Consider the following 12283-nt stretch of genomic DNA (forward strand, 5'->3'; position numbering starts at 1 on the left):
CCATGTCTCCTCATTTTGGCAGCCTCCCTGTATTTGTTCCTATGTATTAGGTAGAGCTACTTTGACTCCCTGTCTTAGTAGCAAGGCCTAACTAATATAGAAAAGCCACTGTAAACTGTGTGGGTGGGCCCATACATTGGATGGGATGGAGACTTAGGTAATTACTAGGGTGGGGTAACTTGTGTGAACCAGGTTGATGGAGACTCAGACATGGTGCCACCCGACAATGTCTCTGTGTTGGGGAGGGCTCAGAAAAGGATGTATGGCTGCTGCCTGGCCTCTGGAGTTTTGTCTGGGAGGAAGCTGTACCCCAGCATGCACCCTGATGCCAGACACTTCAGTCTTTCCCATATGGCACTGGTGCCCTTCAAACTACTGCATCATTGCTGGAGCCCAGAGGGAGTGAGTCTGAGTAAGTCCTAAGTCTGTTGTGGGTCTTTAAGAGGAGACAGCTAAGAATCCAGCAGTTTCTTGTGCCATCCCAACCCCACTGGTTTTTATGGAGACTTATCTTCCTGTCTCTGGAGCCCTGGGCTGTGAGGTCTGGTGTGGGGCTGGCATCCCTTGCTTCTGGGATATCCCTCTCAGTTTTTATCCATCACACATTGGTGCAGGATTGGACCATTCCTCCTTTTCACTTCTCCACATCCACATCTCTGTGTCACTGCATCTCCACGTCTCTGCCCCTCCTACCCATCTGCATGAATGTGACTTCCTTAATTCCTTAGTTGTTGAACTTTCATACAGCCTGATTTTCTGACAGTTTTGAGTGGTAATTGTTTTGTAGTTTAGTTGTAATTTTTGCTCTGGTTATTCAAGTAGGTGAGCCATGTTTACCTTTGCCTCCATCTTGACTGTAAGTCCTGATTAACCTTTTCCAAACCCCTTACCTACCATTTTCTTCTCATTATAAAAAGGTTGGCTTGCAATGAGATGTTAAGATGGTTTTGGGGTATATAACCCACCATCTTCACAGATCGTCTGCCTCTGAATAAAGCTCCCATAAAGATTCAGTCCTTGTCTCTACTTATTGGTTCTGGCAGTGACAGGCAGCGTGAGTGCCGACTTTTCCAGTCTCAGCCATTTAAGAGGAATGCCTGGGATCCCAGAAGCCCTCCATTTCATTTAGCCACAATATTCTTCTGGCTTTCACAGCCAGAAGTTATTGGAACTTCTCGGCACTGGAACCCTTTGCTAAGGAGCCTGGTATGGGCCTGAAACTCCTCGCTCCTCAAGTGGGACCTCTGCAACTATCCCTCCTGATTTTTTAACCTCCACATGTGGGTGTGGCACCTGCCCATTCACCATCTCCACCCTTCCAGTCTCGACGTGTTTATCCTTAGTTGTAGGACTTCTGTTCAGCTAGACTTCAGGCAGTTCTCAGTGATGGTTCTGTAGTTTAGTTATAATTTTGATGTGGTCATGGCAGATTGCGAGTACTGCTTTTACCAACTCTGCCATCTTGACATGAAGCCATGGCCATGGGACTTTAAATACTGAAATTGGGAGAGCTTTAGGCCACGCTGGGACATTTGATCTTCTAGTATGTACTCAACAGAAACATGTACATGTGTACCAGGAAATGTACATGAGAATGTTTATAGTATAATTGTTTATAATAGTTCCAAACTAGAAATAACCTAGATGTCCTCCAACAATAGAGCAGATAAATTATAGTATGTTCAGAAATGGAATATTATACAGCAGTAAAAATGAACAATGAAAATATAACCATATTGGTGAATTTCACAAACACAATATTAAGTGAAGAAGCAATATACAAGAAAATACAAGGTGTATGATTCTACTTATATGAAGTTCAAAAATAGAAAAACTATGCCCTTGCTGGTGTGGCTCAGTAAATTGAGTGCCTGCCTGTGAACCAAAGGTTTGGTGGTTCAATTCCTAGCCAGGGCATATGCCTGGGTTGTGGGCCAGGTCCCCAGTAGAGTGTGTATGAAAGGCAACCACACATTGATGCTTTTTCTCCCTTTCTCCTTTCCATTCTCTCTAAAAATGAATAAATAAAATATTTTTTAAAATAAAGAAACTAAAATGTTTAGGAATGCAAGATTTGATGGTAAAACTATAATGAAATGCAAGGAAGTATTATTCTAACAGGCTCACAATAGTGGACTTTTGAAGAGGAGGGAAAGGGGACATTATTGAAAAAGGGCATGAGAAGGTCTTCTTAATGTTTAATTTCTTTACCTGGGTGACAGTTATACAGATATTTATCCTGTCATGAATTACTAAGTTGCACATTTTTGTTTTGTTTTTTTCCCTTGTATATATGTCATATTTTTCAAAGAATACCCTTTTTCCCCTCTCACCCTTTCTCCCTCCCTTCCTTACTTTCCTTCTTCCATCCTTCTTCCTTTCTCCCTTCTTTCCTTCCATCTGACACTTAGCTCTGCTGGGGAATTATTAAAGATTAACAATAAAAGTAAATTGTTGCTCACCAGGAATACTATAGTAGCATCCTTTCACTGGTATCCTCCAAACACTATTAAAGATCTTCAAGCCATTGTCCACAATGAATTGTATCTGGCAATTATCAGCCAGAATTACCTTTTCTAAATGTATATCTGATTGTGATACTCTGGCTTAAAATCCTTCCACAAAGACTGGTTAAGTAAATGCTAGGATATCTCCATAAAATCAAATATTCTACAGTAGTTAAAAAGAATGAGATAGAACCCTGGCTGGTGTGGCTCAGTGGATTGAGCGCCAGACTGGGAGGCAAAGGGTTGCTGGTTCGATTACCAGTCAGGGCACTTGCCTGGGTTGCAGGTCAAGTCTCCAATAGCGGGTGTGTCAGAGGTAACCACACATTGATATTTCTCTCCCTCTCTTTCTCCCTCCCTTCATCTCTCTCTAAAAATAAATGGATAAAATCTTTTAAAAAAAGAATGATGTAGAATTCTTTGTACTAATGTAGAGTAACCTCAAATAATTACTATTATTACTAGTACTAATAAACGAGTTTGAGTCAAACACCATTTTTAAAGTGGGTAGAGGAAAAAATAAAGGAAAAAAAAAACCAAAACAGAGGTAAAGAAAGGTAAAGGAGGGGGATTGGAAAGAGTGAAAAAGGGTAAAAAAAACATTAAGACACAGGACTTGCCAGTTTTAAAAAGAATCACAGGCATGTAAAGTATAGCATAGGGAGTATAGTCAATAATATTGTAATAACTATGTGTGGTGCCAGGTGGGTGCTACACTTACTGGCTTATTGGGGTGATCCCTCTTAAGGTATATAAATATCTCATCACTATGTTGAAACTAATATTATATGTCGACTGTAATTGAAAAATAAATTTTAAAAAATGGGTAGAGAAATAGATACAGTGGAATTTCATCAATATTCTTTTAAGTTAATAAAAATCAACTAATTCATGTAGGTAAAAAGAAGAGAAATATATATTATTAAACAGCGGCGGGGGCCTACCACTGTCCTTTTCCTCACTTTGTGAGTATGTAATCCATCCTGTAACAGTCTGTGGATATAGTGTGTGAATAATTTTTAGGCTTTTACTGACCATTTATAAAGAAGAGTTGTGTGTAATTCAGGAGGCCAGACAAGTGAACAGTGGTGGTTTCTTACCAACTGTGCAGGACTATTTGTTTTAAGTCATTAAAAGAGAGGGTCTCATACATTGCAGGAGTTTTTAGTATATCTGGCCTTCAACCACTAAATGCCAGTAGTTCCAGAATTGTTGAGTCAGTCAAAGAGTCACCCCTACAGATCTTCAAACATTAATGGGTGTGGCAGGGGCTAGGAGAAACTGTCTCAGGTTGAGAACACTAGAGGAAAAAAAGAAGAAATAATAAGGTCACAGAGAAAGCTGAGTAAAGAAGAATTAGAGAAACTGGCAACTTGGTCTTTCAGATTGGTTGCACAGAACTGTGCATGCTGTATTTGAAGAAAGATTTTAATGACTTTACAAAGATTATTTTGAGCATAAGCAAGGCATAAAGGCAGGCAAGGTGGTTGCACTTAAGTTCTATCTGGTATTTAAGTTGAGCTGGCAGTTCCCAACACCAGGGAGCTGCAAGGAAGTGGACTTGGCCTAAGGGACTCCTCAGTCTTCATCTCTGCCCCTCACCCTGAAGTGTTTGTCTGGGACCTGCACTTATGTCTCCAGTGCCAGCATTTTCTTCCTCCCTTCCAGAGGAGAAGGAGAAATACCTTTGAGAGGGAAGACCAACCCTGAGGTGATGAAATTGGATAGTGACTAAAGAATTCTGATTTGGTGCAATGTGTTACTGGGTTCGACTAAGGAAACCCAGAATGAATTCAGCATAAAGAACTGTCTTCAGAGTGTTCCAGCTGTGAAAAGGCACACGGACTTCCCCTGAGCAGGCTTGGTGGAACAGCTTGCCTTGGAGAGGCTTTAGGTATGTCTCACCTTGCTCTAGTGCGTCAGTAATAGACTGGATTGTGCCCAGTGTTAGTCACATGCTCTAAAAAAGATGTAGAAAAGTTTGGCAGCCCACTGAGGGTGATCAAAATGATTTAAAAGCTGGTGAAATATCAGCCCTAAAATTGGCATTGAAATTTATTCTGGAGTCAGGCCAGAGGCATTTCATGTTTTCAGCAGCAATACTATACAACACCACAAGATGGCAAAAGAACTCTAAAATACCTTTTATTTCTTTTTTTAAATCTGGATTTGGGGAGATTAGATGTTTCCTGATAAAACAAGGAAAAGAAAGTTTAAGAATGTCTATATTTCAAAAATTATGGAATGATTAAAATACTTGCTTTGGCAAATTTTTGCAGTCCTTGCTTATTGTTTAGGCAAAGGATTTTGTATTTGTTAAAGAGCAATATTGTGGTATCACTTATGTGTGGATTTAAAAAAAACTACTCAAACCCATAGAAACAGAATAGAAAATTAGTTGTCAGGGCTGAGAATTTGAGGAAATAGGGAAAGGATGGTAAAAGGGTCCATGTTTTCCGCTCTTAGGTGGATAAGGTGAGGGGAGAGAATATAAAACATGGCAATATAGATGATAGCCCAGTATTATAGAACTGAAGTTTTCTAAATTTAACTATAGTATCTTAAGTATCCAAAAGGTATTGCATATCCAAAAGGTTTGTATATTTATATGATAAAATCATAAGTATGAAATTAATGCCATGTACTTACCACTCACTTGAAGTAAGAAAATGTTAATACTTTTGAAGTTCCTTGTATTCCTGCTTATCCCATACCACTCCCTGAACTTCCCATTCTGACTTTTTGATCTCTTAATTTCTAACATTAAAAAATATTTTCCCATTTATGTACATACTTGTACACAATGTATTGCTTAGATATGCATGTTTGAAAACTTTACATTAACAGAATCATAACATAGATATTCTTCAGCAACTTGATTTTTTAAAGTCAACATTATATTTCTACATTCATCCATGTAGATATATTTAGCTGGAGTTCATTTATTTTAATTACTCTATAGTAGTCTATGATGAAATATACCTTTTATTTTGCCTTTCTTCTGTCAATGAAAAATGGTATTAAAATCGAGGAGACTTTTAATTTTGCTATTAGAAAGTCAGTGCTGCCATGAACATTTTCATAGTCCTGGTACACATGCCCATGAATAAAGCTTTTAGCCTACATACATAGGATAGTAGTATTGGAAGATACCAGTTTTCCAAGGTGATTGATTATTCATGGGCCTGGAATTATTATCCATGTGCCTTCCCATTAGGAGTATACAAGAGTTAATGTTACTCCATATCCCCACGAGCATTTGGCTTATTAGGTTTTGCCTGGTATGTACCAAGTGGTCCCTGCTGCAGTTACCCTGGCCTCCTCAGGACCTTCACACTTATTCTTTCCTCTGCCTGGAATGTTCTGTCCCCTGATATCCCCATGGTTTGCTGTTACCTCCTTCAGGCCTTACTCCACTGTCAGGTTCTCTCTGAGCCATTCCCACTCCACCCCTTTTAAAATTTGACATGCTTCTTCTGCTCACTATCTGCCTTCACTGCTTCATTTTTTCTCCAGAGCTCTAAATACACTGCCTTTTCCCACCAGGATGAACCTAAACTCCACAAGGGCAGGGGTTTTGTGTGTCTTGTTCACTGTTGCATCTCTAGAGCTTAGAACAGTACCTTGCACATAGTATGCTTTAATAAATATTTGTCGACTGAAAAGAATGAGTTTCATAGAGGGTTCAATTGCATTTTCTAAACAATTCGATTGAGTGGAGTTCTATGGGTTATTTGTATTTCCCTACCTGTGAATTGCCTTCTCAAATCCTTTCCTAATTTTCCTATCAGGTTGTTTAATACTTTATTGATTTTCAGGAGTTCTTTATAAATTCAGGTATAAATCTTTCTTAATTACTTATGTGATAAATATTATTCCACTTTGTGATTTATTTTTTTAAGATTTTATTTATTTATTTATTTTTAGAGAGGGGGGAGGGAGAGAGAAAGAGGGAGAGAAAGAAACATCAATGTGCGGTAGCCTCTTGCATGCCACCTCCTGGGGACATGGCCCACAGCCCAGACATGTGCTCAGACTAGGAATCCAACCCGGACCTTTCAGTTTGAAGATTGGCACTCAATCCCCTGAGGCACACCAGCCAGGGCTGTGATTTAATTTTTAACCTTTTTTAATGTCAATCTTTTGATAAACATTTTTATTGAATTTATTGGGGTTATATTGGTTAATAAAATTATGTAGGTTTAAGGTGTACAATTATATAATACGTGATCAGTATATTGTATTATGTGTTCACCACCCCTAGTCATGTCCCTTTCCATCACCATTTATTCCCCCTTTACCCTCTCCTACCTTTACCCACCCTCATTTCCCTCTGGTAATGACCACACTGTTGTCTATGAGGGTTTTACTTTTTGCTTAATCTCTTCACTTTTTTCACCCAGACCCCTACCTCCTGTAATCCAACAGTTTTGCATCTGTTTTTATATTGTTTGCTCGATTATTTTGTTCATTTGACTCCATATATAAATGAAATCGTATAGTATTTGTCTTTGTCTGACTGGCTTATTTCACTTAGTATTATACCCTTCAGGTCATCCATGCTGTCACAAAAGGTAAGATTTCCTTCTTTTTATGGCTGAGTAGTATTCCCTTGTGTAAATATACCACAGCTTTTTTACTCACTCATCTACCGATGGACACTTGGGCTGCTTTCAAATCTTGGCTATTGTAAATAACATTACAATGAACATAAGAGTGCATATATATTTGTATTCTTTCAAATTAGTGTTTGGGGTTTCTTTGAATAAATTCCCAGAAGTGGAATCACTGGATCACAAAGCAATTCCACTTTTGATTTTTTGAAGTAACTCCATATTGCTTTCCATTGGCTGCATCAATATGCATTCCCACAGATAGTACACTAGGATTCCTTTTTCTGCACAATCTTGCCAGCATTTGTTTGTTGATTAATTAATGGCAGTCATTCTGACAGATTTGAGGTGAAATTTCACTGTGGTTTCAATTTGGATTTCTCTGATGATTAGTGATGTTGAGAATCTTTTTGTATGTCTATTGGCCATCTGTATGTCCTCTTTGGAGAAGTGTCTATTTAGATCCTTTGCCTATTTTTTAATTTGATTATTTGGTTTCTGGTGTTGGGTTTTTGTTTCTTTATTTTCATTGTTGACACTATTACAAATGTCCCTATTCCCTCCAACCCCCTTGCTTACCTCCATCCACCCCATTCCCTCTGTCCATCACCACTCTGTTGTCTGTGTCTATGAATTATGCATGTATGTTCTTTGGCTAATTCCTTCATCTTCTTTTATCCAGCCCCCCTCCCTATCTGACAGCTATCATTTTGTTCCTTGTTTAAGATTTATAAGTTCTTTATAAGTTTTAGATATTAATACCTTATCAGATATATTTGTGAATGTATTCTTTCATTCAGTGGATCGTCTTTTGCCTTTTTATTTTGTTGGTGGTTTCCTTTGCTATGCAAAACTTTTTAGTTTGATGTAGTCCTATTTGTTTATTTTTTCTTTTGTTTCCTTTGCTTGAGGAGATATATCAGAAAAAATATTGCTACAAGAAATATCTGAGATTTTACTGCCTATAATTTCCTCTAGAATTGTTATGGCTTCAAGTCTAATATTTAAGTCTTTAATCCATTTTGAGTTTATTCTTGTGTATGGTGTAAGAAGGTGGTCTAGTTTTACTTTTTTTGCACATATCTAATTCTTTCAACATCATTTATTGAACAGACTGTCTTTACTCCACTGTAAGTTCTTGCCTCCTTCATCAAATATTAATTGACCATAAAGGTGTGGGTCTAGTTCTGGGTTCTCTATTTTATTCCATTGGTCTATATGTCTATTTGTATGCCAGTACTATGCTGTTTTGATTACTATAGCCCTGTAGTGTATTTTATATCAGGTGATGTGATTTCTCGAACTTTGATTTTCTTTCCCAAGATTGCTGTGGCTATTTGTGATTTCATGTAAATTTTTGAAATATTTGTGCTAGTTCTGTGAAATGTGCCATTGGTATCTTGATAGGAATTGCATTGAATCTATAGATTACTTTGGGCAGTATGGACATTTTAATGAAATTAATTCTTCCAATCCATGAAAGTGGTATATACTTCCACTTACTTGTATCTTCTTCAGTTTCTTTCTTTATTGTCTTAAGACTTCCTGAGAAATAGAATTGGCCACCCTTTGGTTTGCAGGCTGGCACTCAATCCACTGAGCCACACCAGCCAGGGTGCTGGATATTAATTTTGCATCCTGCTACTCACTGAATTTATTTATCAGTTGTAGTAGTTTTTTGGTGGAATCTTTAGGGTCCTCTGTACATAATACCATGTCATCTGTAAATAATGACAGTTTTACTTCTTCCTTTCCAGTTTAGATTTCTTTTATTTCTCCTTCTTATCTGATTGCTGTGGTGAGGACTTCCAGTACTCTGTTGAATAAGAGTGATAAAAGCAGACATTCCTATCTTGTTTCTGACCTTAAGGGAAATGCTTTTAGTCTTTGCCTATTGAGTATGATGTTGGCTGCGGGTCTGTCATATAAGGCCTTTATTATGTTGAGGTATGTTTCCTCTATTCCCACTTCTAAATCATAAATTGGTGCTGGATTTTATCAAATGCTTTTTCTACATCTATTGATGTGATCCTGTGATTTTTATTCTTCATTTTGTTTATGTGGTATATCATGTTTTTTGATTTGCACATATTGTACTAACCTTGCATGCCTGGAATAAATCCCACCTTATTGTGGTGTATGATCTTTTTAATGTACATGGATCTGGCTTGCAAATATTTTGTTGAGGATTTTAGCATCTATGTTCATTCAGGGTTTTGACCTATACATTTCTTTCTGTGTTGAGTCTTTATCTGATTTTGGAATTAGGATAATGCTGGCCTCATAAAATGAGTTTTGGATTTTTCCTGCCTCTTGAAATTTTGGGGGTATAGTTTGAGAATCATAGGTGTTAGTCCTTTTTTATATGGTTGGTAAAATTCGCTTCTGAAGCCATCCATCCAGTACAGGACTTTTGTTTGTTGGGAGTTTTTGATTACTGGCTTCAGTTATACTAGTTGTAATGTGTTTATTGAGATTCTCGGATTCTTCCTGATTCAGTTTTGCAAGCTTGTATGTTTCTAGAAATTTATCCATTTCATTCAAATTGTCCAATTTGTTGGCATATAGTTGTTTGTAATATTTTCGTACAATCCTTTGTTATTTCTGTGGAGTCTGTTGTTACTTCTCTTTCATTTATGATTTTGTTTATTTCAGTCCTCTCTCTTTCTTTCTTTATGAGTCTGGTTAGAAGTTTGTAAATCTTATCTTTTCAAAGAACCAGGTCTTGGTTTCATCAATCTTCTATATTTTTTTAGACTGTATTTCATTTATTTCTGCTCTGATTCATTATTGTTTTTATTTTTTAATCTAATTTTTATTGTATTTTTTTCCATTACTAGTTAGTCCCCTTATTATTTCCTTCTTATTATTCACTTGGAGCTTTGTTTGTTGTTCTTTTTAAAAATTTTTAGGTAAATTTAGATTGTTTATTTGAGATTTTTCTTGTTTCTTGAAACAGGCTTGTAATGCTATAAATTTCACTCTCTAGGATTGCTTTTGCAGTGTCTAATAGATTTTAGGTTGCTATATTCTCATTTTCATTTGTTTCAAGGTATTTTTTTATTTCTTCCTTAATGTCATTGTTGATGCATTCATTGTTTACTAACATGTTATTTAGCCTCCATGTCTTTGTGTGTTATTCAGTAATTTTATTTCTTGTGATTGATTTTTTAGTTTCATACCATTATGGTCACAGAAGATGCTTGATATGATTTTAATATTCTTAAATTTATCTAGACTTGTTTTGTGTACTAACACATGGTTTGTCATATAAAATATTCTGTGTGCACTTGAAAAGAAGTATATTCTGCTGCTTTGGGATGAAATGCTTTGAAGAAATTAATTAAATCCATTTGATCTAGTGCGTTGTTTAAGGCCACCATTTTATTGCTGATTTTCTGTCTGGAAGATCTATTCATTGATGTCAATGGGGTATTAAAATCCCCTACAATGACTGTATTGCTGTCAGTCTCTTCCTTTATGGCCATCAAAATTCGCCTTATATATTTAGGTCCTCCTATGTTGTGTTCATAAATGTTTATAAGAGTTATATCCTCTTGTTTGAGTGTTCCCTTTATCATTATGTAATGTCCTTTTTGTCTTTTACTATAGCCTTTGTTTTAAAGTCTATTTTATCAGATGTAAGTGTTGCTACCCTAGCTTTTTTTAATTTCCATTTGCATGAATATCTTTTTCATTCCTTTGCTTTTAGTCTGTGTGTATCTTTCCTTTTAAGGTGGGTCTCTTGTAGACAGCATATATATGGGTCTTGTTTTCTTATCCATTTAGGTACCCTATGCCTTTGATTGGAGTATTTATGCCATGTATATTTAAAGTGATTATTGATAGGTATGCATTTATTGCTATTTTATTTTTATAACTATGTTGCTGTTATTCTCTTCCTCTTCCTCCTTCTTCTCCTTCTTCGTCTCTTCCTTATCCTTTTGCTTCTTTTTTCAAGAAGACCCTTTGCCATTTCTATAATACTGGTTTGGTGGTAACAAACTCCTTTAGCTTTTTCTTGTCAGGGAAGCTCTTTATTTCTCCTTCAAATTTAAATGATAGCCTTGCTGGGTAAAGTAGTCTTGGCTATAGGTCCTTGCTTTTCATCACTTTGAATATTTCATGCCAATCCCTTTTGGCCTGAAATGTTTCTTTTGAGAAGTTAGCTAACAATCTGATGTCTAATGGTAGTTCTCTTTTAGGTAATTAATTGCCTTTCTCTTGCTGGTTTTAATCTTTAATTCTCTTTTATCTTTGTAATTTTAACTATGGTGTGTCTTGGAGTGGGCCTCTTTGGGCTCATCTTGTTTGGTGCTCTCTGTGCTTCTTTGACTTGTGTGTTTATTTCTTTCATGAAGTTAGGGAAGTTTTCAGTCATTACTTCTCATAGGCTCTTGGTCCCTTGTTTTCTCTCTTCTCATTCTGGTACCCCTATAATACAGATATTTTTATGTTTCATGTTGTCCCAAAGGTCCCTTAAACTTCCTTTTAAAAATTTTTTTTTTCTTTGTACTCTTCTGATTGGGTGTTTTCTTCTACAATGACTCTATCCTCTGTTTTATCCAACCTACTGTTTATTCCTTCTAATGTATTCTTTATTTCGGATATTGTGTTCTTCATTTCTGACTGTTTATTTTCAAAGCTTTCTGTGTCCTTTTTTTTTTAATCCTCATCTGAGGGCAATCAGTTGCCTCTTGTACATGCCCCAACCAGGGATTGAACCTGCAATTTAGGCTTGTACCTTGACCAGGGATTGAACCTGAAACTTTTTTAGTGTAACTAAAAAAAGTTTGACACTGTTTAGTGTCACCTTGTACACTAACTAACCAATTGAACCACCCATCCAGGGCTTTACCTCCTTTTATATATTTATTAACTTTTTGGTTAAGTTTTCATTGATTTCATCCATTATTTCCCCTAAGTTCCTTAAGTATTTTTATAACCACTGTCTGGAGCTCTATATCTGTTAAATTGCTTGCCTCTATTTTATTTAATTCACTTTCTGGAGAATTCTCTTATTCTTTCATTTGTGTCATGCTTCTTTGTCTCTCCATGTTGGCTGCCACTTTGTTTCCATGTGTTAGGTAGATCTGCTATGTCTCCCAGTCTTGGTAGGGGGACCTTATATAGTAGGTGTTATGTGGGCTCCTGTGGCATAGT

General features: G+C 36.7%; 1 protein-coding gene across 1 annotated transcript in view; it reads left to right on the plus strand.

Moving 5' to 3' along the window:
• ZNF638 (zinc finger protein 638) overlaps positions 1–12283 on the plus strand; it is a 132832-nt gene that overhangs the window by 24499 nt on the left and 96050 nt on the right. The gene's annotated exons all lie outside the window — the stretch shown is intronic.

This window comes from Phyllostomus hastatus, unplaced genomic scaffold, assembly GCF_019186645.2.
Source record: "Phyllostomus hastatus isolate PE091 unplaced genomic scaffold, TTU_PhHast_1.1 phas_scaffold_78, whole genome shotgun sequence".
Lineage (NCBI taxonomy): Eukaryota > Metazoa > Chordata > Mammalia > Chiroptera > Phyllostomidae > Phyllostomus > Phyllostomus hastatus.